At 50.3% G+C, this 27,365-nt stretch overlaps 5 non-coding genes across 5 annotated transcripts; all 5 read right to left on the bottom strand.

The window, feature by feature from the left end:
• Positions 1 to 2,355: 2,355 nt before the first annotated feature.
• TRNAI-AAU (transfer RNA isoleucine (anticodon AAU)) lies at positions 2,356 to 2,429 on the bottom strand. Its single transcript has one exon. It is a non-coding gene; the product is annotated as a tRNA-Ile (tRNA).
• A 2,317-nt stretch (positions 2,430 to 4,746) lies between these two features.
• TRNAI-AAU (transfer RNA isoleucine (anticodon AAU)) lies at positions 4,747 to 4,820 on the bottom strand. The gene has a single exon. It is a non-coding gene; the product is annotated as a tRNA-Ile (tRNA).
• Positions 4,821 to 7,542: 2,722 nt separating this feature from the next.
• Positions 7,543 to 7,616, bottom strand: TRNAI-AAU (transfer RNA isoleucine (anticodon AAU)). Its single transcript has one exon. It is a non-coding gene; the product is annotated as a tRNA-Ile (tRNA).
• Positions 7,617 to 10,212: 2,596 nt separating this feature from the next.
• TRNAI-AAU (transfer RNA isoleucine (anticodon AAU)) lies at positions 10,213 to 10,286 on the bottom strand. The gene has a single exon. It is a non-coding gene; the product is annotated as a tRNA-Ile (tRNA).
• Positions 10,287 to 12,903: 2,617 nt separating this feature from the next.
• On the bottom strand, positions 12,904 to 12,977 carry TRNAI-AAU (transfer RNA isoleucine (anticodon AAU)). The gene has a single exon. It is a non-coding gene; the product is annotated as a tRNA-Ile (tRNA).
• Positions 12,978 to 27,365: the final 14,388 nt, after the last annotated feature.

The following is a 27,365-nucleotide window of genomic DNA, read 5'->3' as shown; positions in this document are numbered from 1 at the left end:
CAGCTTGGCGGAAGTTAGCGCAATTGGGAGAAGTAGTGAGATGGATACACATATCCTCCAGCCTGCTCCGCTGTAGTGGGGGACCTGCCCCTTTCTTACTGAGCTGTCACTAGAGTGCGATCCCTTTCCCCCTTTTCTCCCTCCCTGCTAGTCTACACAAAGCTGATTGGCTGGGAGGGAGTGCCACTCAAATACAGAATTACTCCCATCCCAAGGCTCCGTGAAGGGAATGAGGAGATGGGCGGGGGTGGGATGAGGGGCACGTGATACCTCCTCAGCTGAGACCGTGACACCACACAGCCTCCTGATCCCAGCCAGCACGGCAGCCGTGGAGCAGAGCACAGCGACAGCTTGCAGAAAGCCAAAGCGGGGCAGGGCTGCATTGGTCAGGAACGGTGAGTCTGCAGGTGTCTATCCTGGCGGAGGCAGGGTCGTTTTGCTGTATGCTGTGCGATGAGGGAGCCTGTGGGAGCCCTGCTAGAGTTCCTGAGCTGGGCCTGCTCCTGGCTTTATTTGGGTTAGAGGAAAGTGGCGAAGATAAGAACGGCCCTTCTGGGTGAGGCCAATGGTCCATCTAGCCCAGTATCATGTCTTCTGACGGTAGCCGATGCCAGGTGCTTCAGAGACAATGGCCAGAGCAGGCAATCATCAAGTGATCTATCCCTGCGTTGTCTTCTGAAGTTTGGTGCTTGTTCCAGGGGCTAACTCTCACCCCTCACCACCGCCCCGACACACTCCAAGGAGGGAGTGTTGGTGTTTGTGCCGAGAAGCGTGGCTGGCCCTCGGGCCCCTTCCCCAACTCTGGGTAGCCCCCCCATCTCAGGCTGTGTCCTGCTTAAGGCCACAGAGTCTGTGCCTGGTGCCTGGGAGTCAGGCCATCTGTGGGGAATTAGCTCAAGCGGTAGAGCGCTCGCTTTTCATGTGAGAGGTAGTGGGATCGATGCCCACATTCTTCAAGCAGTTGACTAAGGGCTCCGGGTGGGTCAGCCAGCTCACTTTTGGCCTTGCTGTCCGTACCAGTCAGGCTAAGAATCAAAAGCCATCCTCCCCAGGCCCACAGCCACCCAGGGGCTCCTTTGCACCAACCTGCCTCCGTTAGTGCCACGCTCTGACCAGCTGAACTCGGCAACCCACAGGGAGCTTCTCAAGGTGTTCCCCTGGCGTGGGCTCGGGTGAGAAAAACACCTGGAAGTTCATCTGCTATGGCAAGAAGTGTGAAGAGTAGGAGTAGTGACGGGGCTGTAGCTTTCCACGTCATCTCAATTTGGGCAGCTTTCCATTCCCCCTTTCTGTGTAATGTCCCTCCCACTGGTTTCCTTTGCGGAGCTGTACAATTCGGACAGGGTGGCCACTTAGAAATCTTTTCCTTTCTTTTCTTTTGAGATTGGGAGCATTCGGACAGTTTGGGTGTTTCAGTGTGTGTGTTTTCCCATTTGGAGCCATTTGAAAGGTTAGCCAAAAGAGGAGAGGTTTTCACAAGAAAGTTGGCTTTCTAAACACGTCGGGCCCTTGGAAGTAACCTTTAGCTACGTCTATGCGTCTGAGTGGGGTTTCTAAAGTGCCTCAATAGCATGAACGTTTGGCTTCGGCATGGTAGGGTCCCGTGCCTGCGTCTTCCCTCTCGCCATGTGCGTTTGGCTTCAGCTAGGTAGAATTCCGTGCCTGCGTCTTCCCTGTGTCTAGGGATGGCTACTGTGAGGCCAGCAGACTTTGGGAGAAAAGGGGTAGAAGAGAAAGCAACTCGAGCTGACTTAGAGTGGCACTGCCCCTGGGCAGAGTGTTCCTTCTGCTCCTTCCTGTCTGAGCTGTGGGCTCTGGGGCTGCCTGTGGGAGGATGGGGTCCAGGGAACTCCCAAGCTCACCCTGCGCAGGCAGACTTTGAAACCTCTCCCCTAGCTTAGGGTGCCGAGTATCAAGCCTTCCTCTGGGGCTTGGGCTGGAGAGCATGATCCGCTCTCGGGTACATTTGGGTGGAGATGGCGGCCAGCAAGAATTCGGGCAATCGAGTCAAGCCGCTGGGGACAATGGGGGTGAGCCAGCAGCCCTGCGCTTTTGCTTCCTGGGCCGCCAGCTCAAGCCTCATCGCCTATGAGCTGGGAAGGCAGCTGGCAGGTTCACCCTTCCCTTCCCTTCCCCTTTCCTCCCCCTTTGAGCCAGTAGGCCGAGCAAGGAGCCCAGAGAGGGGAGGAAAACAGGTGACCGGAGCCTTGCCCTGCCAGTGCAGGCCGGTCCCTTCCCCCAGCAGGGCTCTTGCCTTCTCTCTGCAAGCCACTCAGCCCATCTCCTTTTGGCCTCTCCAACCCCTAGGAGTCAGCCAAAAGAGCACAAGCCATGCTCTGCATCCAGCACACAGAGTGGCCAGCATGGGGCTTGAACCCATGACCTTGGCGTTATTAGCACCACGCTCTAACCAGCTGAGCTAGCCGGCCCACAGGAAGCACTGGCTTGCCTGACCCTTTTGGAAGGAGTCACCGGCCGGCGCCAGGACAGCGTGGCATCCGGTATAACATGGTTGGATCAAGAGCTTCACAGGTCAAACGGGGGAATTAGTTCAAGTGGTAGAGCCCTCGCTTTGCATGCGAGAGGCAGCGGGATCAAGGCCTCCCAAAAAGCCAGTCCTTGCTCAGCAGAAAGCTCTTCGTCTCCGGCCCTTCTCTCCCTTGTGCTGTCTTGGGGGTTGGAGACAGCTTGGCGGAAGTTAGCGCAATTGGGAGAAGTAGTGAGATGGATACACATATCCTCCAGCCTGCTCCGCTGTAGTGGGGGACCTGCCCCTTTCTTGCTGAGCTGTCACTAGAGCGCGATCCCTTTCCCCCTTTTCTCCCTCCCTGCTAGTCTACACAAAGCTGATTGGCTGGGAGGGAGTGCCACTCAAATACAGAATTACTCCCATCCCAAGGCTCCGTGAAGGGAATGAGGATATACGCGGGGGTAGGGGGAGGGGCACGAGATACCTCCTCAGCTGAGACCGTGACACCACACAGCCTCCTGATCCCAGCCAGCACGGCAGCCGTGGAGCAGAGCACATCGACAGCTTGGAGAAAGCCAAAGCGGGGCAGGGCTGCGTTGGTCAGTAACGGTGAGACTGCAGGTGTCTATCCTGGCGGAGGCAGGGTCGTTTTGATGTTTGCTGTGCCAGGGGCCAGGGAGCCTGTGGGAGCCCTGCTAGAGTTCCTGAGCTGGGCCTGCTCCTGGCTTTGCTTGGGTTAGAGGAAAGTGGCGAAGATAAGAACGGCCCTTCTGGGTGAGGCCAATGGTCCATCTAGCCCAGTACCATGTCTTCTGACGGTAGCCGATGCCAGGTGCTTCAGAGACAATGGCCAGAGCAGGCAATCATCAAGTAATCTATCACTGCATTTTCTTCTGAAGTTTGGTGCTTGTTCCAGGGGCTAACTCTCACCCCTTACCCCCGCGACACACTCCAGGGAGGGAGTGTTGGTGTTTGTGCCGAGAAGTGTGGCTGGGACTCGGGCCCCTTCCCCAGCTCTGGGTAGCCCCCCCATCTCAGGCTGTGTTCTGCTTAAGGCCACAGAGCCTGTGCCTGGTGCCTGGGAGTCAGGCCAGCTGTGGGGAATTAGCTCAAGTGTTAGAGTGCTCACTTTGCATGCGAGAGGTAGTGGGGTCCATGCCTACATTCTCCAAGCAGTTGAGTAAGGGCTCCAGGTGGGCCAGCCAGCCAACTTTTCGCCTTTCTGTCCGTAGCAGTCAGGCCTAGAATCAAAAGCCATTCTCCCCAGGCCCACAGCCACCCAGGGGCTCCTTTGCACCAACTCGCCTCCGTTAGTGCCACGCTCTGACCAGCTTAACTAGGCAACCCACGGGGAGCTTCTCAAGGTAATCCCCTGGCGTGGGATGGGGTGAGAAAAGCACCTGGAAATTCATCAGCAGTTGCAAGAAGTGTGAAGAGTAGGAGTAGTGACGGGGCTGTAGCTTTCCACATCATCTCAATTTGGGCAGCTTTCCATTCCCCCTCTCTGTGTAATGTCCCTCCCACTGGTTTCCTTTGCGGAGCTGTACAATTCAGACAGGGTGGCCACTTAGAAATCTTTTCCTTTCTTTTCTTTTGAGATTGGGAGCATTCGGACAGTTTGGGTGTTTCAGTGTGTGTGTTTTCCCATTTGAAGCCATTTGAAAGGTTAGCCAAAAAAGGAGAGGTTTTCACAAGAAAGTTGGCTCCTGCTCCTTCCTGTCTGAGCTGTGGGCTCTGGCGCTGCCTGTGGGAGGATGGGGTCCAGGGAACTCCCAAGCTCACCCTGCGCAGGCTGACTCTGAAACCTCTCCCCTAGGTTAGGGTGCCGAGTATTAAGCCTTCCTCTGGGGCTTGGGCTGGAGAGCATGATCCGCTCTCGGGTCCATTTGGGTGGAGATGGCGGCCGGCAAGAATTCGGGCCATCAGGTCAAGCCGCGGGGGACAATGGGGGTGAGCCTGCGCTTTTGCTTCCTGGGCCGCCAGCTCAAGCCTCAATTGCCTATGAGCTGGGAAGGCAGCTGGCCAGGTTCACCCTTCCCCTCCGCTCCCCGGGCCCAAGTCCCTGTCCTTTTGAGCCAGCAGGCCGAGCAAGGAGCCCAGAGGGGGAGGGAAGCAGGTGGCCGGAGCCTCGCCCTGCCAGTGCAGGCTGGTCCCTTTCCCCAGCAGGGCTCTTGCCTGCTCTCTGTAAGTCACTCAGCCCATCTCCTTTTGGCCTCTCCGACCCCTAGGAGTCAGCCAAAAGAGCAGAAGCCACGCTCTGCATCCAGCACACAGAGTGGCCAGCATGGGGCTTGAACCCATGACCTTGGTGTTATTAGCACCACGCTCTAACCAGCTGAGCTAGCCAGCCCACAAGAAGCACTGGCTTGCCTGACCCATTTGGAAGGAGTCACTGGCCGGCGCCAGGACAGCGTGGCATCCGGTATAACATGGTTGGATCAAGAGCTTCACAGGCCAAACGGGGGAAATAGTTCAAGTGGTAGAGCCCTCGCTTTGCGTGCGAGAGGCAGCGAGATCGCGGCCCGCGTTTTCCAGCAGCAAGGCAGCGATGGTACTTTCTCTTGCCCTTCTTTTAGAAGCCATTGAGAGTCAGCGGGCTAAGGTCTTCCGGTGGCCTCCATCCCTCTCCCCGCTTGGCCTCCCAAAAAGCCAGCCCTTGCTCAGCAGAAAGCTCTTCGTCCCCGGCCCTTCTCGCCCTTGCGCTGTCTTGGAGGCTGGAGACAGGTTGGCGGAAGTAAGTGCAAATGGAAGAGCATGGGAGAAGTAGTGAGATGGATACACATATCCTCCAGCCTGCTCCGCTGTAGTGGGGGATCTGCCCCTTTCTTGCTGAGCTGTCACTAGAGCGCGATCCCTTTCCCCCTTTTCTCCCTCCCTGCTAGTCTACACAAAGCTGATTGGCTGGGAGGGAGTGCCACTCAAATACAGAATTACTCCCATCCCAAGGCTCCGTGAAGGGAATGAGGAGATGGGCGGGGGTGGGAGGAGGGGCACGTGATACCTCCTCAGCTGAGACCGTGACACCACACAGCCTCCTGATCCCAGCCAGCACGGCAGCCGTGGAGCAGAGCACACCGACAGCTAGCAGAAAGCCAAAGTGGGGCAGAGCTGCGTTGGTCAGGAACGGTGAGTCTACAGGTGTCTATCCTGGAGGAGGCAGGGTCGTTTTGCTGTATCCTGTGCCAGGGGCCAGGGAGCCTGTGGGAGCCCTGCTAGAGTTCCTGAGCTGGGCCTGCTCCTGGGTTTATTTGGGTTAGAGGAAAGTGGTGAAGATAAGAACGGCCCTTCTGGGTGAGGCGAATGGCCCATCTAGCCCAGTACCATGTCTTCTGACGGTAGCCGATGCCAGGTGCTTCAGAGACAATGGCCAGAGCAGGCAATCATCAAGTGATCTATCCCTGCGTTGTCTTCTGAAGTTTGGTGCTTGTTCCATGGGCTAACTCTCACCCCTCACCACCGCCCCGACACACTCCAGGGAGGGAGTGTTGGTGTTTGTGCCGAGAAGCGTGGCTGGGACTCGGGCCCCTTCCCCAACTCTGGGTAGCCCCCCCATCTCAGGCTGTGTTCTGCTTAAGGCCACAGAGCTTGTGCCTGGCACCTGGGAGTCAGGCCAGCTGTGGAGAATTAGCTCAAGCGGTAGAGAGCTCGCTTTGCATGCGAGAGGTAGTGGGGTCCATGCCCACATTCTCCAAGCAGTTGAGTAAGGGCTCCAGGTGGGCCAGCCAGCCAACTTTTCGCCTTTCTGTCCGTAGCAGTCAGGCCTAGAATCAAAAGCCATTCTCCCCAGGCCCATAGCCACCCAGGGGCTCCTTTGCACCAACTCGCCTCCGTTAGTGCCACGCTCTGACCAGCTTAACTAGGCAACCCACGGGGAGCTTCTCAAGGTAATCCCCTGGCGTGGGATGGGGTGAGAAAAGCACCTGGAAATTCATCAGCAGTTGCAAGAAGTGTGAAGAGTAGGAGTAGTGACGGGGCTGTAGCTTTCCACATCATCTCAATTTGGGCAGCTTTCCATTCCCCCTTTCTGTGTAATGTCCCTCCCACTGGTTTCCTTTGCGGAGCTGTACAATTCGGACAGGGTGGCCACTTAGAAATCTTTTCCTTTCTTTTCTTTTGAGATTGGGAGCATTCGGACAGTTTGGGTGTTTCAGTGTGTGTGTTTTCCCATTTGAAGCCATTTGAAAGGTTAGCCAAAAGAGGAGAGGTTTTCACAAGAAAGTTGGCTTTCTAAACACGTCGGGCCCTTGGAAGTAACCTTTAGCTACGTCTATGCGTCCGAGTGGGGTTTCTAAATTGCCTCAATAGCATGAACGTTTGGCTTCGGCATGGTAGGGTCCCGTGCCTGCGTCTTCCCTCTCGCCATGTGCGTTTGGCTTCAGCTAGGTAGAATTCCGTGCCTGCGTCTTCCCTGTGTCTAGGGATGGCTACTGTGAGGCCAGCAGACTTTGGGAGAAAAGGGGTAGAAGAGAAAGCAACTCGAGCTGACTTAGAGTGGCGTTGCCCCTGAGCAGAGTGCTCCTCCTGCTCCTTCCTGTCTGAGCTGTGGGCTCTGGGGCTGCCTGTGGAAGGACTGGGTCCAAGGAACTCCCAAGCTCACACTGCGCAGGCTGACTCTGAAACCTCTCCCCTAGCTTAGGGTACCGAGTATTAAGCCTTCCTCTGGGGCTTGGGCTGGAGAGCATGATCCGCTCTCGGGTATATTTGGGTGGAGATGGCGGCCAGCAAGAATTCGGGCCATCGGGTCAAGCCGCTGGGGACAATGGGGGTGAGCCAGCACCCCTACGCTTTTGCTTCCTGGGCCGCCAGCTCAAGCCTCATCGCCTATGAGCTGGGAAGTTCACCCTTCCCTTCCCTTCCCTTCCCCTTTGAGCCAGCAGGCCGAGCAAGGAGCCCAGAGAGGGGAGGAAAGCAGGTGACCGGAGTCTTGCCCTGCCAGCGCAGGCCGGTCCCTTCCCCCAGCAGGGCTCTTGCCTTCTCTCTGCAAGCCACTTAGCCCATCTCCTTTTGGCCTCTCCAACTCCTAGGAGTCAGCCAAAAGAGCACAAGCCATGCTCTGCATCCAGCACACGGAGGGGCCAGCATGGGGCTTGAACCCATGACCTTGGCGTTATTAGCACCACGCTCTAACCAACTGAGCTAGCCGGCCCACAGGAAGCACTGGCTTGCCTGACCCGTTTGGAAGGAGTTACCGGCCGGCTCCAGGACAGCGTGGCATCCGGTATAACATGGTTGGATCAAGAGCTTCACAGGCCAAACGGGGGAATTAGTTCAAGTGGTAGAGCCCTCGCTTTGCATGCGAGAGGCAGCGGGATCGAGGCCTCCCAAAAAGCCAGCCCTCGCTCAGCAGAAAGCTCTTCGTCTCCGGCCCTTCTCTCCCTTGCGCTGTCTTGGAGGTTGGAGACAGCTTGGCGGAAGTTAGCGCAATTGGGAGAAGTAGTGAGATGGATACACATATCCTCCAGCCTGCTCCGCTGTAGTGGGGGACCTACCCCTTTCTTGCTGAGCTGTCACTAGAGCGCGATCCCTTTTCCCCTTTTCTCCCTCCCTGCTAGTCTACACAAAGCTGATTGGCTGGGAGGGAGTGCCACTCAAATACAGAATTACTCCCATCCCAAGGCTCCGTGAAGGGAATGAGGATATACACGGGGGTAGGGGAAGGGGCACGAGATACCTCCTCAGCTGAGACCGTGACACCACACAGCCTCCTGATCCCAGCCAGCACAGCAGCCGTAGAGCAGAGCACATCGACAGCTTGGAGAAAGCCAAAGCGGGGCAGGGCTGCGTTGGTCAGGAACGGTGAGTCTGCAGGTGTCTATCCTGGCGGAGGCAGGGTCATTTTGCTGTATGCTGTGCAAGGGGCCAGGGAGCCTGTGGGAGCCCTGCTAGAGTTCCTGAGCTGGGCCTGCTCCTGGGTTTATTTGGGTTAGAGGAAAGTGGCGAAGATAAGAACGGCCCTTCTGGGTGAGGCCAGTGGTCCATCTAGCCCAGTATCATGTCTTCTGACGGTAGCTGATGCCAGGTGCTTCAGAGACAATGGCCAGAGCAGGCAATCATCAAGTGATCTATCCCTGCGTTGTCTTCTGAAGTTTGGTGCTTGTTCCAGGGGCTAACTCTCACCCCTCACCACCGCCCCGACACACTCCAGGGAGGGAGTGTTGGTGTTTGTGCCGAGAAGCGTGGCTGGGACTCGGGCCCCTTCCCCAACTCTGGGTAGCCCCCCCATCTCAGGCTGTGTTCTGCTTAAGGCCACAGAGCTTGTGCCTGGCACCTGGGAGTCAGGCCAGCTGTGGAGAATTAGCTCAAGCGGTAGAGAGCTCGCTTTGCATGCGAGAGGTAGTGGGGTCCATGCCCACATTCTCCAAGCAGTTGAGTAAGGGCTCCAGGTGGGCCAGCCAGCCAACTTTTCGCCTTTCTGTCCGTAGCAGTCAGGCCTAGAATCAAAAGCCATTCTCCCCAGGCCCATAGCCACCCAGGGGCTCCTTTGCACCAACTCGCCTCCGTTAGTGCCACGCTCTGACCAGCTTAACTAGGCAACCCACGGGGAGCTTCTCAAGGTAATCCCCTGGCGTGGGATGGGGTGAGAAAAGCACCTGGAAATTCATCAGCAGTTGCAAGAAGTGTGAAGAGTAGGAGTAGTGACGGGGCTGTAGCTTTCCACATCATCTCAATTTGGGCAGCTTTCCATTCCCCCTTTCTGTGTAATGTCCCTCCCACTGGTTTCCTTTGCGGAGCTGTACAATTCGGACAGGGTGGCCACTTAGAAATCTTTTCCTTTCTTTTCTTTTGAGATTGGGAGCATTCGGACAGTTTGGGTGTTTCAGTGTGTGTGTTTTCCCATTTGAAGCCATTTGAAAGGTTAGCCAAAAGAGGAGAGGTTTTCACAAGAAAGTTGGCTTTCTAAACACGTCGGGCCCTTGGAAGTAACCTTTAGCTACGTCTATGCGTCCGAGTGGGGTTTCTAAATTGCCTCAATAGCATGAACGTTTGGCTTCGGCATGGTAGGGTCCCGTGCCTGCGTCTTCCCTCTCGCCATGTGCGTTTGGCTTCAGCTAGGTAGAATTCCGTGCCTGCGTCTTCCCTGTGTCTAGGGATGGCTACTGTGAGGCCAGCAGACTTTGGGAGAAAAGGGGTAGAAGAGAAAGCAACTCGAGCTGACTTAGAGTGGCGTTGCCCCTGAGCAGAGTGCTCCTCCTGCTCCTTCCTGTCTGAGCTGTGGGCTCTGGGGCTGCCTGTGGAAGGACTGGGTCCAAGGAACTCCCAAGCTCACACTGCGCAGGCTGACTCTGAAACCTCTCCCCTAGCTTAGGGTACCGAGTATTAAGCCTTCCTCTGGGGCTTGGGCTGGAGAGCATGATCCGCTCTCGGGTATATTTGGGTGGAGATGGCGGCCAGCAAGAATTCGGGCCATCGGGTCAAGCCGCTGGGGACAATGGGGGTGAGCCAGCACCCCTACGCTTTTGCTTCCTGGGCCGCCAGCTCAAGCCTCATCGCCTATGAGCTGGGAAGTTCACCCTTCCCTTCCCTTCCCTTCCCCTTTGAGCCAGCAGGCCGAGCAAGGAGCCCAGAGAGGGGAGGAAAGCAGGTGACCGGAGTCTTGCCCTGCCAGCGCAGGCCGGTCCCTTCCCCCAGCAGGGCTCTTGCCTTCTCTCTGCAAGCCACTTAGCCCATCTCCTTTTGGCCTCTCCAACTCCTAGGAGTCAGCCAAAAGAGCACAAGCCATGCTCTGCATCCAGCACACGGAGGGGCCAGCATGGGGCTTGAACCCATGACCTTGGCGTTATTAGCACCACGCTCTAACCAACTGAGCTAGCCGGCCCACAGGAAGCACTGGCTTGCCTGACCCGTTTGGAAGGAGTTACCGGCCGGCTCCAGGACAGCGTGGCATCCGGTATAACATGGTTGGATCAAGAGCTTCACAGGCCAAACGGGGGAATTAGTTCAAGTGGTAGAGCCCTCGCTTTGCATGCGAGAGGCAGCGGGATCGAGGCCTCCCAAAAAGCCAGCCCTCGCTCAGCAGAAAGCTCTTCGTCTCCGGCCCTTCTCTCCCTTGCGCTGTCTTGGAGGTTGGAGACAGCTTGGCGGAAGTTAGCGCAATTGGGAGAAGTAGTGAGATGGATACACATATCCTCCAGCCTGCTCCGCTGTAGTGGGGGACCTACCCCTTTCTTGCTGAGCTGTCACTAGAGCGCGATCCCTTTTCCCCTTTTCTCCCTCCCTGCTAGTCTACACAAAGCTGATTGGCTGGGAGGGAGTGCCACTCAAATACAGAATTACTCCCATCCCAAGGCTCCGTGAAGGGAATGAGGATATACACGGGGGTAGGGGAAGGGGCACGAGATACCTCCTCAGCTGAGACCGTGACACCACACAGCCTCCTGATCCCAGCCAGCACAGCAGCCGTAGAGCAGAGCACATCGACAGCTTGGAGAAAGCCAAAGCGGGGCAGGGCTGCGTTGGTCAGGAACGGTGAGTCTGCAGGTGTCTATCCTGGCGGAGGCAGGGTCATTTTGCTGTATGCTGTGCAAGGGGCCAGGGAGCCTGTGGGAGCCCTGCTAGAGTTCCTGAGCTGGGCCTGCTCCTGGGTTTATTTGGGTTAGAGGAAAGTGGCGAAGATAAGAACGGCCCTTCTGGGTGAGGCCAGTGGTCCATCTAGCCCAGTATCATGTCTTCTGACGGTAGCTGATGCCAGGTGCTTCAGAGACAATGGCCAGAGCAGGCAATCATCAAGTGATCTATCCCTGCGTTGTCTTCTGAAGTTTGGTGCTTGTTCCAGGGGCTAACTCTCACCCCTCACCACCGCCCCGACACACTCCAGGGAGGGAGTGTTGGTGTTTGTGCCGAGAAGCGTGGCTGGGACTCGGGCCCCTTCCCCAACTCTGGGTAGCCCCCCCATCTCAGGCTGTGTTCTGCTTAAGGCCACAGAGCCTGTGCCTGGCACCTGGGAGTCAGGCCAGCTGTGGGGAATTAGCTCAAGCGGTAGAGCGCTCGCTTTGCATGTGAGAGGTAGTGGGATCGATGCCCACATTCTCCAAGCAGTTGAGAAAGGGCTCCAGGTGGGCCAGCCAGCCGACTTTTGGCCTTGCTGTCCGTAGCAGTCAGGCCGAGAATCAAAAGCCATCCTTGCAGGCTCACAGCCACCCAAGGGTTCCTTTGCACCAACCTGCCTCCGTTAGTGCCACGCTCTGACCAGCTGAACTAGGCAACCCACGGGGAGCTTCTCAAGGTGTTCCCCTGGCGTGGGCTGGGGTGAGAAAAGCACCTGGAAGTTCATCAGCAGTTGCAAGAAGTGTGAAGAGTAGGAGTAGTGACGGGGCTGTAGCTTTCCACATCATCTCAATTTGGGCAGCTTTCCATTCCCCCTTTCTGTGTAATGTCCCTCCCACTGGTTTCCTTTGCGGAGCTGTACAATTCGGGCAGGGTGGCCTCTTAGAAATCTTTTTCTTTCTTTTCTTTTGAGATTGGGAGCATTCGGACAGTTTGGGTGTTTCAGGGTGCGTTTTTTCCCATTTGGAGCCATTTGAAATGTTAGTGGAAAGAGGAGAGTTTTTCACAAGAAAGTTGGCTTTCTGTACACATCGGGCCCTTGGAAGTAACGTTTAGCTACGTCAATGAGTACGAGTGGGGTTTCTACAGTGCCTCAATAGCATACGCGTTTGGCTTCGGCCAGGTAGAGTCCTGTGCCTGCGTCTTCCCTCTCGGCATGCGCGTTTGGCTTCGGCTAGGTAGAGTCCCGTGCCTGCGAATTCCCTGTGTCCCAGGCATGGCTACTGTGAATCCAGCAGACTTTGGGAGAAAAAGGGGTAGAAAAGAAAGCAACTCAAGCAGATTTAGAGGGGCGGTGCCTCTGAGCAGAGTGCTCCTCCTGCTCCTTCCTGTCTGAGCTCTGGGCTCCGGGGCTGCCTGTGGGAGGATGGGATCCAGGGAATCCCAAGCTCACCCTGCGCAGGCTGACTCTGAAGCCTCTCCTCTAGCTTGGGGTGCAGAGTATTAAGCCTTCCTCTGGGGCTTGGGCTGGAGAGCATGATCCGCTCTTGGGTACATTTGGGTGGAGATGGCGGCCAGCAAGAATTCGGGCCATCGGGTCAAGCCGCTGGGGACAATGGGGGTGAGCCAGCACCCCTACGCTTTTGCTTCCTGGGCCGCCAGCTCAAGCCTCATTGCCTATGAGCTGGGAAGGCAGCTGGCAGGTTCACCCTTCCCCTCCGCTCCCCGGGCCCAAGTCCCTGTCCTTTTGAGCCAGCAGGCCGAGCAAGGAGCCCAGAGAGGGGAGGGAAGCAGATGGCTGGAGCCTCGCCCTGCCAGCGCAGGCCGGTCCCTTCCCCCAGCAGGGCTCTTTCCTTCTCTCTGCAAGCCACTCAGCCCATCTCCTTTTGGCCTCTCCGACCCCTAGGAGTCAGCCAAAAGAGCACAAGCTGTGCATCCAGCACACGGAGTGGCCAGCATGGGGCTTGAACCCACGACCTTGGCGTTATTAGCACCACGCTCTAACCAGCTGAGCTAGCCGGCCCACAGGAAGCACTGGCTTGCCTGACCCATTTTGAAGGAGTCACTGGTCGGCGCCAGGACAGCGTGGCATCCGGTATGACATGGTTGGATCAAGAGCTTCACAGGCCAAACGGGAAAATTAGTTCAAATGGTAGAGCCCTCGCTTTGCGTGCGAGAGGCAGTGAGATCGAGGCCCACGTTTTCCAGCGGCAAGGCAGCGATGGTACTTTCTCTTGCCCTTCTTTTAGAAGCCATTAAGAGTCAGCGGGCTAAGCTCCTCCGGTGGCCTCCATCCCTCTGGCCGCTTGGCCTCCCAAAAAGCCAGCCCTTGCCGAGCAGAAAGCTTTTCGTCCCCGGCCCTTCTCGCCTTTGCGCTGTCTTGGAGGCTGGAGACATGTTGGCGGAAATTAGCGCACATGGAAGAGCATGGGAGAATTAGTGAGATGGATACACATATCCTCCAGCCTGCTCCGCTGTAGTGGGGGACCTGCCCCTTTCTTTCTGAGCTGTCACTAGAGCGTGATCCCTTTCCCCCTGCCTCCCTCCCTCCCTGCTAGTCTACACAAAGCTGATTGGCTGGGAGGGAGTGCCACTCAAATACAGAATTACTCCCATCCCAAGGCTCCGTGAAGGGAATGAGGAGATGGGCGGGGGTGGGAGGAGGCGCACGTGATACCTCCTCAGCTGAGACCGTGACACCACACAGCCTCCTGATCTCAGCCAGCACGGCAGCCGTGGAGCAGAGCACACCGACAGCTTGGAGAAAGCCAAAGCGGGGCAGGGCTGCGTTGGTCTGGAATGGTGAGTCTGCGGGTGTCTATCCTGGCGGAGGCAGGGTCGTTTTGCTGTATGCTGTGCCAGGGGTCAGGGAGCCTGTGGGAGCCCTGCTAGAGTTCCTGAGCTGGGCCTGCTCCTGGCTTTTCTTGGGTTAGAGGAAAGTGGTGAAGATAAGAACAGCCCTTCTGGGTGAAACCAGTGGTCCATCTAGCCCTTCTTCCCCTTGCGTTGCCTGGGAGGCTCCAGATAGGTTGTGGAATTTAACTGAAATGAAGAGCATGGGAGAAGTAGTGATATCGATTCACATATTCTCAAGCCTGGTCTGCTGTAGTGTGGTACCTGCTCCTTTCTTTCTGAGTTGTCACTAGAGCGTGATACCACCTCAGCTGAGACCACTGTGACAAAGCCAGCTGAGGTCACTCAGCCCTAGTCTACACTGCCGGGTTAGGTTGAATTTATCTGCATTAGGTCGTGTCAAGGTTCCTCCCCCACTCTGAACTCTAGGGTACAGATGTGGGGACCTGCATGAAAAACCTCCTAAGCTTATCTTTACCAGCTTAGGTCAAAACTTCCCCAAGGTACAAAATATTCCACCCGTTGTCCTTGGACTGGCCGCTACCACCACCAAACTAATACTGGTTACTGGGGAAGAGCTGTTTGGACGCGTCTTTCCCCCCAAAATACTTCCCAAAACCCTGCACCCCACTTCCTGGACAAGGTTTGGTAAAAAGCCTCACCAATTTGCCTAGGTGACTACAGACCCAGACCCTTGGATCTTAAGAACAATGAACAATCCTCCCAACACTTGCACCCCCCCTTTCCTGGGAAATGTTGGATAAAAAGCCTCACCAATTTGCATAGGTGACCACAGACCCAAACCCTTGGATCTGAGAACAATGAAAAAGCATTCGGTTTCTTACAAGAAGACTTTTAATAAAAATAGAAGTAAATAGAAATAAAGAAATCCCCCCTGTAAAATCAGGATGGTAGATATCTTACAGGGTAATTAGATTCAAAAACATAGAGAACCCCTCTAGGCAAAACCTTAAGTTACAAAAAAGATACACAGACAGAAATAGTTATTCTATTCAGCACAATTCTTTTCTCAGCCATTTAAAGAAATCATAATCTAACACATACCTAGCTAGATTACTTACTAAAAGTTCTAAGACTCCATTCCTGGTCTATCCCCGACAAAGACAGACTATAGACAGACACACAGACCCTTTGTTTCTCTCCCTCCTCCCAGCTTTTGAAAGTATCTTGTCTCCTCATTGGTCATTTTGGTCAGGTGCCAGCGAGGTTACCTTTAGCTTCTTAACCCTTTACAGGTGAGAGGAGCTTTCCCCTGGCCAGGAGGGATTTCAAAGGGGTTTACCCTTCCCTTTATATTTATGACAGGTCGATTTTAAAATGAATGTGTCTACATAACCCACCCTGTTCCATCGACGTGAAGGGCTCTTAAAATCAACTGTTGCACTCCTCCCTGGCGAGGGGAGTTGCACTTAAATCGACCTTGCTGGGTCGAATTTGGGGTAGTGCAGATGCAGTTTGATGATATTTGTCTCTGGGAGTTTTCCCAGAATGCTCCAATGTTACCGCTCTGGACAGCACTTGGAACTCTAATGCACGAGACAGGTATACAGGAAAAGCCCTGTGAAATTTTGAATTTAATTTCCTGTTTGGTCACCGTGGTAAGGTCAGGAGCACAGGTGACCATGCAGTCCCCCCAGTATCACAAACGAGCTCCAGCATGGATTGAAAGGGAGACAGTGGTTCTGATTGCTGTATGGGGAGAAGAATCTCTGCAGGCAAAACTCTGATCAAAAGAAGAAATGCTAATATTTTTGCCAAAATCGCTCAGGGCATGGTGGAGAGAGGCTACAACAAGGATATACAGCAATACCGTGTGAAAGTTAAGGAGCTCAGGCAAGCCCACCAAAAGAGAAAGGAGGCAAACGGTTGCTCCGGGTCAAAGCCCCATACATGCCACTTCTATGACCAGCTGCATTGTATTCTAAGGGGGGACCCTACCACTACGCCACCACTGTCCATGGACACCTGCAAGGGGGAAGTGTCATGCAACTGGGAGGAGGCTTTTCTGGATGAGGAAGAGGAGGAGGAGGAAGAGGAGAATGCGCAGCAAAGAAGCGGTGAAGCCGTTCTCCCCGGCAGCCAAAACCTTTGAATCACCCTGGAGCCAATACCCTCCCAAGGCAGGATCCCCGACCCTGAAGCCAGAGAAGGCACCTCTGGTGAGAGCACATTTGTAACTACAGTACAGGGTTTAAAACCAATAGTGGTTAACGTTTGATTTTCTCTGAAGACTTGGGATGCATTCGCGGCCAGTACAGCTACTGGAAAAGTCTGTTAATGTGTCTCAGGATGGAGCAGGAATCCTTCAGGGACATCTCCCTGAAGCTCTCCTGGAGGCACTCTGGAAGCCTTTGCAGAAGGTTTCTGGGGAGGGCTGCCTCATTTCGTCCTCCACAGCAGGACACTTTACCATGCCAAGCCAGTAGCAAGTAGTCTGGAATCATTGCAGCACAAAGCATGGCAGCGAATGGTCCTGGGTTCTGGTCGCATTCAAGCAACATTCGGTCTATATCTTTCTGAGTTCGCCTCAGGAGAGTGATATCATTCATGATCACCTGGTTGAAATAGGGGAAATTTTGTAAGGGAACAGTAAAAGGACTCTGTTCATGCTGGGTTGTTTGTGCTTGGCTAAAAGGGATCATTCCGGAGAATAGCCATGCGGCTGGGGGAATGGTGAAGGGATCATCCCAAATAGCCACGTGGAGGGGTGGGGGAAAGGTGTGTGCTGCACATCCACCTGAAAACTGCAGCCCCTCCTTTTAAATGTGAAACCCAACCAGCATTGCTTGCTATGGAAAAGGAGGGTGCTGCAGTTTGAAACCATTCTCAAATGTTATGAAGGCGTAAGAAGCCAAACCCACGTACCCTTTGGCTTACCGTGGCTGCCTGGAAACCAAATTCTGTTGCCCAGCCATGTGTGATGTGTCAATATAAAATATAAATATATATATAAATATAAAACGCTCAATATAAAAGGCAAAATGTGACTTTGTACCTAAAGCACATGTGCTATCTGCTGTGAATTGCTTGATTCACTGAGAAAGTCTCCCTTTTGTTCTCAGAAATGTATCATCTTAAATTTTACTCTCCTTTTTTATCCCCCCGCAGGTGCAAATGTTTGCTCCTCCTATCATCTCCATCCCTCAGGTTATGGCAGATTAGAAGGCAAAAAAACCACACTCACGCTGACGTGTTTTCTGAGCTCATGCAGTCCTCCCGCACTGATAGGGAACAGCTGAATGCACGGAGGCATTCAACGGCAGAGGCCAGAAAAGCATTAAGTGACCGGAGGCGATGCTGATGCTAATGGGGGAGCAAACAGATATAATGAGGCATCTGGTGGAGCTGCAGGAAAGCCAACAAGAGCACAGACCCCGCTGCATCCATTGTATAACCGCCTGCCCTCCTCCCCGCGTTCCATATCCTCCTCACCCAGACGCCCAAGAACGTGGGCGGGAAGGCTCCAGGCACCCAGCCACTCCACTCCAGAGGATGGCCCAAGCAACAGAAAGCTGTCATTCAAACAGTTTTGATTTGTAGTGTTGCTACAATAAGCAATGTGGCCTTGTCCTTCCCTCCTCCCCCACCCCACCCCACTCGAGCTACCTTGTCAGTTATCTCACTTTTTTTTTTAATTAATAAAGAAAGAATGCATGGTTTCAAAACAATAGTTATTTTATTTCCTTTGCCAGCTGTGATCGAAGCGGGGAGGGTGGTTGCCTTACAGGGAATTAAAATCAACAAAGGGTGTGGGTTTGCAGCAAGAAGAAACACAGACAACTGTCACACCGTAGCCTGGCCAGTCATGAAACTGGTTTTCAAAGCCTCTCTGATGTGCATTGCACCTAGCTGTGCTCTTCTAATCGCCCTGGTGTCTGGCTGCTCCAAATCAGCCGCCAAGCGATTTGCCTCTATCTCCCACCCTGCCATAAACGTCTCCCCCTTTCTCTCACAGATATTATGGAGCACACAACAAGCAGTAATAACAATGGGAATATTGGTTGCACTGAGGTCTAACCTAGTCAGCAAACAGCGCTAGCGAGCTTTTAAAAGTCCAAAGGCACATTCTACCACCATTCTGCACTTGCTCAGCCTATAGTTGAATTGCTCTTTACTGCTGTCCAGGCTGCTTGTGTACGGCTTCAGGAGCCATGGGAGCAAGGGGTAGGTTGGGTCCCCAAGGATGACTGTTGGCATTTCAACATCCCTAATGGTAAGTTTCTGGTCTGGGAAGTAAGTCCCTTCTTGCAGCTGCTCAAACAGCCCAGAGTTCCTAAAGATGCGAGCATCATGCACCTTTCCCTGCCATCCCATGTTGATGTCGGTGAAACGTCCCTTGTGATCCACCAGTGCTTGCAGCATCATTGAGAAGTACTCCTTGTGGTTTGCGTACTGGTTGGCAAGGTGGTCCGATGCCAAGATAGGGATATGTGTTTCGTCTATCACCCCATCACAGTTAGGGAACCCCATTGCAGCAAAGCCATCCAGTATGACCTGCACATTTCCCAGAGTCACTACCCTTGATAACAGAACCTCAGTGATTGCATTGGCTACTTGGATCACAGCAGTCCCCACAGTAGATTTGCCCACTCCAAATTGATTCCCGACTGACCAGTAGTAGTCAAGCGTTGCAAGCTTCCACAGGGCTATCGCCACTCGTTTCTCAACTGCCAGGGCAGCTCTCATCTTGGTATTCCTGTGCTTCAAGGCGGGGGAAAGCAACTCACAAAGTTCCAGGAAAGTAGCCTTACGCATGTGAAAGTTTCTCAGCCACTGTGAATCATCCCATACCCGCAACACTATGTGGTCCCACCAGTCTGTGCTTGTTGCTTGGCCCAGAATCAGCGTTCCACTGTATCAACCAGCCCCACTGCCATCATGATGTGCCAACTGCCACATCCCGTGCTTTCAGGAATGTCTATGTCCATGTCCTCCTCACAATTGTCCTCATGCTGGCGTCTCTTAGCCAGGTTCTGCACATACTCCAGGATAATGCACGAGGTGTTTACAATACCCACAACAGCAGCAGTGAGCTGAGCAGGCTCCATGCTTGCCACGCTATGGTGTCTGCATGGGTAACCCAGGAAAAAAGGTGAAAAACAATTGTCTGCCGTTGCTTTCACGGAGGAGGAAGGAGAGACTGATGACATGTACCCAAAGACACCCGCGACAATGTTTTTGCCCCATCAGGCATTGGGAGCTTAACCCAGAATTCCAATGGGCAGTGGAGACCGTGGGAACTGTGGGATAGCTACCCACAGTGCACTGCTCCGTGAGTCGATGCTAGCCACGGTATTGAGGACGCACTCCGCCGACTTAATGTGCTTAGTGGGGACATACACAATCGACTATATAAAATCAATTTCTAAAGATCGACTTCTATAAAATCAACCTAACTTCATAGTTTAGACATACCCTCAGTTTTGGTGAACTTCAAACAGAACGGGGTAGACAAACCTGGCGGATATTCCAATACTAAGATTTACGAAGCCAGCACAAAACAGCTTCTATCTTACATAACAAAAATCTATTCCACACATAGATGGAAAAAATTAGGGGGAACATTGGTCGCATTATTTCCACCTTTACTTTTGCACTGCCCAGCTCTGAAGGCAGTGCCCCGCCAGCAGCAGCATAGTATTGCAATCCTTATTTCTTTGCTGCTGCTGGCAGCGGCTCTGCCTTCAGAGCTGGGCTCCTGGCCAGCAGCCGCCATTCTCCAGCTGCCAAGCTCTGAAAACAGCCCTGACGTCAGCAGCAGCCCAGAAGTAAGGGTAGCAGTACCGCAACCCTGCTACAGTAACTTTGTGACCAGCCCACACAAATCCTTTTTGGGTCAGGACCCCTACAATTACAATACTGTGAAATTTCAGGTTTAAAATAGCTGAAATCATTACATTTATTATTTTAAAAATCCTATAACTGTGAAATTGACCAAAATGGACGGTGAATTTGGTAAGGCTCTTCTTATTAATCCAGGGGAGAGAGGATTTTTAAAAAGGAGATGTAGTGGACACCAGTAATTTTCTTCCTTCTCTTTGGCCTCTCTCTCTCTCTCTCTCTCTCTCCCCTTTTGCAGTTAACCTTCCAGTTGGAAGAACTTCTTAACCCAACTAGTAACCATAAGACTATTGAATAGGGCCAGACTTGCCCTGTTGTAGTGAAAGAATATGGAGTTTTCTGAACTAAAATAATTATGTCATGTTGGACCCTAACTAACACAATGTTTAACCCAGCTTTGTAGTCACTGTAGTCAGAGAGAAGTTGACATCCATGTTTTGATGCCCTATCTGAGGGACCATAAAGAGGCCTTTTTAGAAAGCAGTGCTCAGTGATGTTTGCAAATCAGGCTCCTTTAAGGTGTCTCCAATTGGGTATCTAAACATTCAGGAACCCAAACTCACTTGTCCCTTTTGAAAATCTTGACTGTAGTATTTAATGTTGTGTCCACTGGTTGGATTAACCTCTACTGGAACCTCTATTGGTTTAACCACAACCAGCTGAGATTATGCTAAACACAACTTGTCCCTATCTACATTGAAATGCAAAGTCATGCTTAATGTTGGGTTAGCTAATGTGACTCCTTGCGGTGGTGTTTCTAACACCACACCCAAGAGGAGGAGACTTAGAGTGGTGGTGGTCTGTGACTCCCTTCTGAGGGGGACAGAGGCTCCATCTGCTGATGTGACATGTTGTCCTGGGAGCTGTGCTGGCTTCCTAGAATCCACATCTGAAACAGTATGGAAAGATTTCCAAGGTTCATCTGTCTCCCTGAACACTACCCCATGCTGCTCATCCATGTGGACACTAATGATGCTGCCAGGTCGCAGCATGAGCAGATCTGCAGTGACTACAAGGCTTGGGGAGCACTGTTGAAGGAGTCCGGGGCACAGGTGGTATTCTTGTCCATCCTCCTGCTTGTGGGTGAGGATCCACAGAGGGACACATGTACCCTAGAGATGAATGCATGGCTGCACAGATGGTATTGCTGGGTGGGTTTCAGCTTCTGTCATAAATATAAAGGGAAGGGTAACAACCTTCCTGTATACAGTACTATAAAATCCCTCTTGGCCAGAGGCACAAAATCCTTTTACCTGTAAAGGGTTAAGAAGCTCAGGTAACCTGGCTGGCATCTGACCAAAAGGACCAACAAGGGGACAAGATACTTTCAAATCTGGGGTGGGGTGAGGCGAGGGAGAGCGTGGGAGGTTTTAGTCTGTCTGTTCTGTATGCTTGCCAGACACAGATCAAGGAAGCAAGCAATCCAACGCCATTAGAATTAGTAAGTACTAGCAAGGGAATGCATTACCTTATTTTTGTTTTGGCTTGTGATTTTCTCTGTGCTGAGAGGAAGGTGTATTCCTGGTCTTCTTTTTGTAACTTTAAAGTTCGGCCCAGAGGGAAATCCTCTGTGTTTTTGAATCTGATTGCCCTGTAAGATTATCTTCCATGCTAATTTTACAGAGGTGCTTCTTTTACCTTTTTTTCTTTCTAATAAAGTTCTGTTTCTTTTAGAATCTGATTGGGGATTTTTTGTGTGTCCTAAAAAAAACCAAGGTTGGTCTGTGCTCATCTTGTTTATTCTCAAGCTTCCCCAGGAAAGGAGGTGCGGGGTTTGGGGGGATATTAGAGGGGAGTAGGAACTCCAAGTGGTCCTTTCCCTGAGTTTGTCTAAATCACTTGGTGGTGGCAGCATTACCTAATCCAAGGTACAAGGGAGAATTTGTGCCTTGGGGAGTTTTTAACCTAAGCTGGTAGAAATAAGCTTGGGGGGGTCTCTCATGCGGGTCCCCACATCTGTACTCTAGAGTTCAGAGTGGGGAGGAACTGTGACAGCTTCTTTGACCATGGGATTCAGTTCCAGGAAGAAGGAGTGCCGGGAAGAGATGGGGTCCACCTAACCAAGAAGGGGAACAGCATCTTCACACACCGCTCACCAACTTAGGGGTAGGCTTTAAACTAGGTTCAAAAGGGGCAGGAGACAAAAGTCGAAAGTTAGGTTTAAAAAAGTGAGCTTAACAGAGGACTAAATGTTGGGGGGAAGCAGAAAATTACAATAGGGACATACAAGAACAAGGGTGATAACAGTGGGGGAATCTGCTCAACCTCTTAGATGTTTACACACAAATGCAAGGAATATAGGGAATAAACATGAAGAACTGGAAGTATTAGTACGAAAGAAAAATATGACTTACTTGGCATCACAGAGACTCTATGGGATAAATCTCATGACAGGAATAACTTGTTCAAGAAGGACAGGCAGGGAAAAAAAGGGAGAAGGTATAGCATTATACATCAGAAATGTATACACTTGTTCTGAGGTCCAGAAGGAGGTGAGAAACAGACGAGCTGAAAGTCTCTTGGTAAAGATAAAAGGGTGGGGACAGGGGCCATGTCATAGTAGCGGTCTTCTATAAACTATAAAATCAGTTGAAGGTGATGAGGCATTTATAGAACAAATAACAGAAATATCCAAAACACAAAACCTGGTAGGGATGGGGGACTTTAACAACGCAGACATCTGTTGGAAAAATAATACGGCAAAACACAAAATTTCCAATAAGTTCTGGGAATGCATTGGGGGCAACTTTTTGTTTCAAAAGGTGAAGGAAATAACCAAGAAGACAGCCTTTTTAGACCTGATTCTAACTAACAGGAAGGAATTGGTTGAGAATCTGAAGGTAGAAGGCACTCTGGGTGAAAGTGTTCATGAAATGATAGATTTAGTGATTTTAAGAAAAGGAAGGAGTTAGAACAGCAGAATATAGACAATGGACTTCAAAAAAGCAGATTGGAACAAACTCAGATTGGAACAAACCCAAACTTTCGGTGGGAAAGGTCCCAGGGGAAGAACATCTTTGGGAAAAAGGCATTCCGGAGAGCCGGCAGCTTCTCATAGAGACAATATTAAAGGTGCAAACTATGCCAATGCAAAGAAAAGATAGGGAGAATAGTAAAACACCAATATGGCTGCATCAGGAGCTCTTTACTGACCAGAATATCAAAAAGGAATCCTACAAAAAGTGGAAACCTGGACAAGTTGCTAAAGATGAGTGCAAAGAATAGTACACAAACATGTAGGGACAAAATCAGAAAAGCTAAAGCACAAAATGAGTAATACCAAGTGTGGGACATAAAAGACAATAAGAAGAGGTTCTATAATTACATTAGGAGCAGGGCTGGATTAAGGCATGAGCTAACTAAGCTACATTTTAGGGCCTCGCAATATGAGGAGCCTCTAAAAATGAAAAAAATTGACTCCATTTCAAATTTTATCAAAATCAGTTGATAAATAAAGGAGATATGGGGAAAGAAGATTCTCTCTAAATACAGACATTTTCATTCAAATATGACAAAAAATACACACATTTGGCTACACAAATACCATTACCCTACCCTTACCCTTCGCTAATTGTTCATTATGGACAGGTGGGAGGACCAGGACTGAGAAAAAAAATGATAATTGCACTTGTAAAATTAGTATTTCTACGATAAGTCTGCTATCAGTCTCCTAAGGCAGCGATTTTTTGGCCACCTGCTACTGGTAAAATTCTGACCATGCCTTCATAATTTATTTAAATAAATAAATAATTGATCTTACTGCCAATAAAATCGGGAAAAATGTGAGTTCGGACACGGCAGTGTCGTGAAGCAATCCTACCAAGCTCATACTCATATGGGACTCATCCTAGGACTGACGTCATGTATAGTGTCCCCCTTAGCTGGTAATAGCCAGAAGACCGCCATCTTTTGTTTACAGTCCAGCATGCTCAGTCGTATAGTGCCTTCGCTCCTGCTTTTCTTTGTTTTCTTAAGTGTTAGTGTGTTCTTTCTTCTTTTGATCTGTACATACATACAATTTTGTATTTTAGTGTGCACGCCGCTCTCCGCTTCATGCACTATCCATGCTTCACGTGATTGAGTTTGCAGGTGATCGTCTTACGGACTTGGATCGAGTGGCTCTTGAGGAGGATAAATGTGTGTTCGCTTCCCTCCATCAGTTTCGGGAACCTTCACAGTAAATATCAGAGAATGCTGATGAAAGGATAAATAGAGGGTATTGAGAGAAGTGAAGGAAGATATACATATATATCCAAATATTCTGAGTACTTGGTGAGCAAGTTATTTCAAACTATGTGCATATATGATTTATAGGCTATTAAAGCCTCTAATATGCAATATATTTGCTTGAATATAGACTAGTTTTTCTCACTTTATCAATGCCTGACTAGAGATTACCAGTTTTTTTCTGGTAAATTCTCTCTCTCTTCCGCATGTATAGTTTGTTGTCATTCTGTGTGTCCGAGGTGTTTACTCAAGATTAATTAGTGATCCTGGGGGATACAGAGGATAGAGAAGCAAACACGAAGAGAGATGTCTGCCTAGAAAATGCTGCAAGAAAAGCTATCTGCCCTAAGCATTCTGTGTATTGAAAGTGACAAACACCGTAGCTTAGCATTTGAGGACATCATCAATGATTTTGCTTTTCAAAAATCATGAGAGAAAATGTTCTGAATTTCACTGTTAAAATTAATGTGACGTACAAACAGACATACTGCAGGTAGTACTGCTTCCATTAGGTGAGCTGGTCTGTGTAACTGTGACTGCTTTTGTGTTGCTGTAGATATAAAGCTTTCACATCTACTAATTAAAAACTCAGACGAAAATATGTTAATTTGAAACTACTTTATAATGCAAACAGGCATATTGCATGACATGTTTTAGTTAGATTATTCTATTTTTACAACTTTGCCTTTGTATATATGCAGATATAAAACTTTTGTGTTTATATAGTCAATGTACTTTCTGTGAAAATAATAAATTCAATATTTTTATGGTACGGGGCCTCTTACACTTGACATAATTTAGGGCCTCAGAATGTCATAATCCAGCCCTGATCAGGAGCAAGAGAAAGACCAAGACCAGGTTGTCCATTTAGTGGGGAAGGAAAGTTAACAACAGTGACATCAAGAAAGATGAGGTGTTTAATGCCTATTTTGCTTCATTCTTCATTAAAAACATTAATGGGGACCATAGAATCTATGAATCTAAGGCCAGAAGGGCCAGAAGGGACAATTGTGATCATCTAGTCTGATCCCCTTATAGTATATGCCATGGAACTTCCACAAAATAATTCCTAGAGCCGATCTTTTAGAGCAACATCCACTCTTGATTTAAATATTGTCAGTAATGGAGAATCCACCATGACCCTTGGTAAATTGTTCCAATACTAGATTCTTAACACAATATTAACAACAAGGGGAAAGGAATGCAAGACAAAATAGGGAAAGGATATTTAGATAAGTTAGATGTATTCAAGTTGGCAGGGCCTGATGGAATTCATCCTTGCGTACTTAAGGAACCACCTGAAGCAATCTCAGAACCATTAGCAATTATCTTTGACAACTCATGGAGGATAGGTGAGGTCCCAAAAGATGGAGTCAGGTAATTATAGTACATATCTTTAAAAAGGGGAACAAAGAGGACTAAGAAATTATAGACCAGTCACCTAGAAAGATAGTGGAACAAATTATTAAACAATCTGTTTGTAAGTGCCAAGAGGATAGTAGAGTTATAATAGCATGGCTATTATATAAATAAATAAATAAATAGCATGGCTTTGTCAAGAACAAATCATGCCAAACCAACCTCATTTCCATCTTTGACAGGGTTACTGGCCTAGTAATATGTCTGAATCATTCACATAAGCAAACTAGAGAAATGTGGTCTAGATGAAATTACTATAAGGTGAGTGCAAAACTAATTGAAATTTGCAGATGAGATCATGCTGGGAGGGGTTGCAATCCCTTTGGAAGACAGGATTAGAGTTCAAAATGACCTTGACAATTGAAGAATTGGTCTGAATTCAACAAGATAAAATTCAACAGAGACAAATGCAAAGTACTACACTCAGGAAGGAAACATCATCTGCACAACTACAAAATGGGGAATAACTGGCTAGGCAGAAGTATTGTTGAAAAGGCTCTGGGGGTTGTAGCAGATCACAAATTGGATATGCACCAATAATGTGATGGGCTTATGAAAAAAGCTAATATCATTCTGGGATGTTTTTATAGGAGTGTCATATGTAAGACCCAGGAGGTAACTGTTCCACTCTATTCAGCAGTGGTGAAGCCTCATCTGGAGTACTGTGTCCAGTTCTGGGTGCTACACTTTAAGGAAGATGTGGACAAAGTGGAGGGAGTCCAGAATAGAACAACAAAAATTGTAAAAGAGTTGGAAAACCTTGACCTATGAGGAAATATTAAAAAACTGGGCATGTTTAGTCTTGAGAAAAGAGGGCTGGATTAGGACCTGACAGTCTTCAAATATGTTAAGGGCTGTTATGAAGAGGACTGTGATCAATTATTTTCCATGTACACTGAAGGTAGAACTAGAAGTTATCAGCTTAATTTGCAGCAACAGAGATTTAGGTTAAATATTAGGAAAAACTTTCTAACTACAAGGGTAGTTAAGCTTTGGAATAGGCTTCCAAGGGAGGTTGTAGAACCCCCGTCATTGGAGGTTTTTAAGAACAGGCTAGACAAACACCTGTCAAGGATTGTCTAGGTTTACTTTGTCCTACCTCAGCACGGGGGGCTGGATAAGATGACATCTCAGGGTCCCTTCCAGTCTTCTATAGTATAAGTTTCTAGTGAAGACCTGTGAGGCATGAAACTTAAATGTTACAAAATGGAAGGAGTCTTGTAATAATCTTTTAATTAATTGTGCATCAAACTGGAAATTATGTGGCTGTTTATGGGAGCATTGTATGGTAACTGCCACACAAATACTATAGTCTCTTCTGCCCCTGCTCCTTCACCACTAGAACCGGATACACAGTCTCCCCTAATGTGGATTTCCTAAGGTCTGCAGGAGAGTAGCTCAGTAGCTTGTTTTCCTTCAGACAAGCCTGGATGCTAAGTTAAACATAGACACTCCCCAAGTCATCCCTGAAAGAAGGTTTGTGTGATACATGATGTCCTCAAAAAGAGCTGCTCAAACTTTTTCCATGCATCTGAAGAAGTGAGGTTTTTACCCACGAAAGCTTATGCTCAAATAAATCTGTTAGTCTTTAAGGTGCACCGGACTCCTTGTTGTTTTTCCATGTAAACATTGAAAAACTGAATGCTATAAAACCAAAATATTTTGACTTTGAAATTCTGCTATGGTGCCTCATGGTAGTTGTCGTTCAGTTGCCTCTTGTCCCCATTGTCTTCTATGGGCTGGGCTCCCTGGCTGAACGTCATCTCTCATGATGCCCCATAGCCAAGGACTCCCATGATGCACCATCTCCCATCTCCAAGAGGGAAGACCATGGTGTATCATGGGAGATGTAGTCTGACCAGAAAGCCCAGCCTATTGAGGTGAGTGGGGCACCTGAACTAGAATTCCCATTAGGCCCTGCAGCAACATTTCAGAATAAAAATATTTTGGTTTTCATATCAATTTTTTCAGTGTTTTGAATTTCCTCCAAAAATTGAAATTTGCAGAGAGAACCAAGTTCTGGATCAGCTTTAGTCCTTAGGATGGAAGG

This window comes from Eretmochelys imbricata, chromosome 1, assembly GCF_965152235.1.
Source record: "Eretmochelys imbricata isolate rEreImb1 chromosome 1, rEreImb1.hap1, whole genome shotgun sequence".
Classification (NCBI taxonomy): domain Eukaryota; kingdom Metazoa; phylum Chordata; order Testudines; family Cheloniidae; genus Eretmochelys; species Eretmochelys imbricata.
Note: the sequence above shows the minus strand (reverse complement) of the source record. Positions and strands in the feature narration are given on the sequence as shown.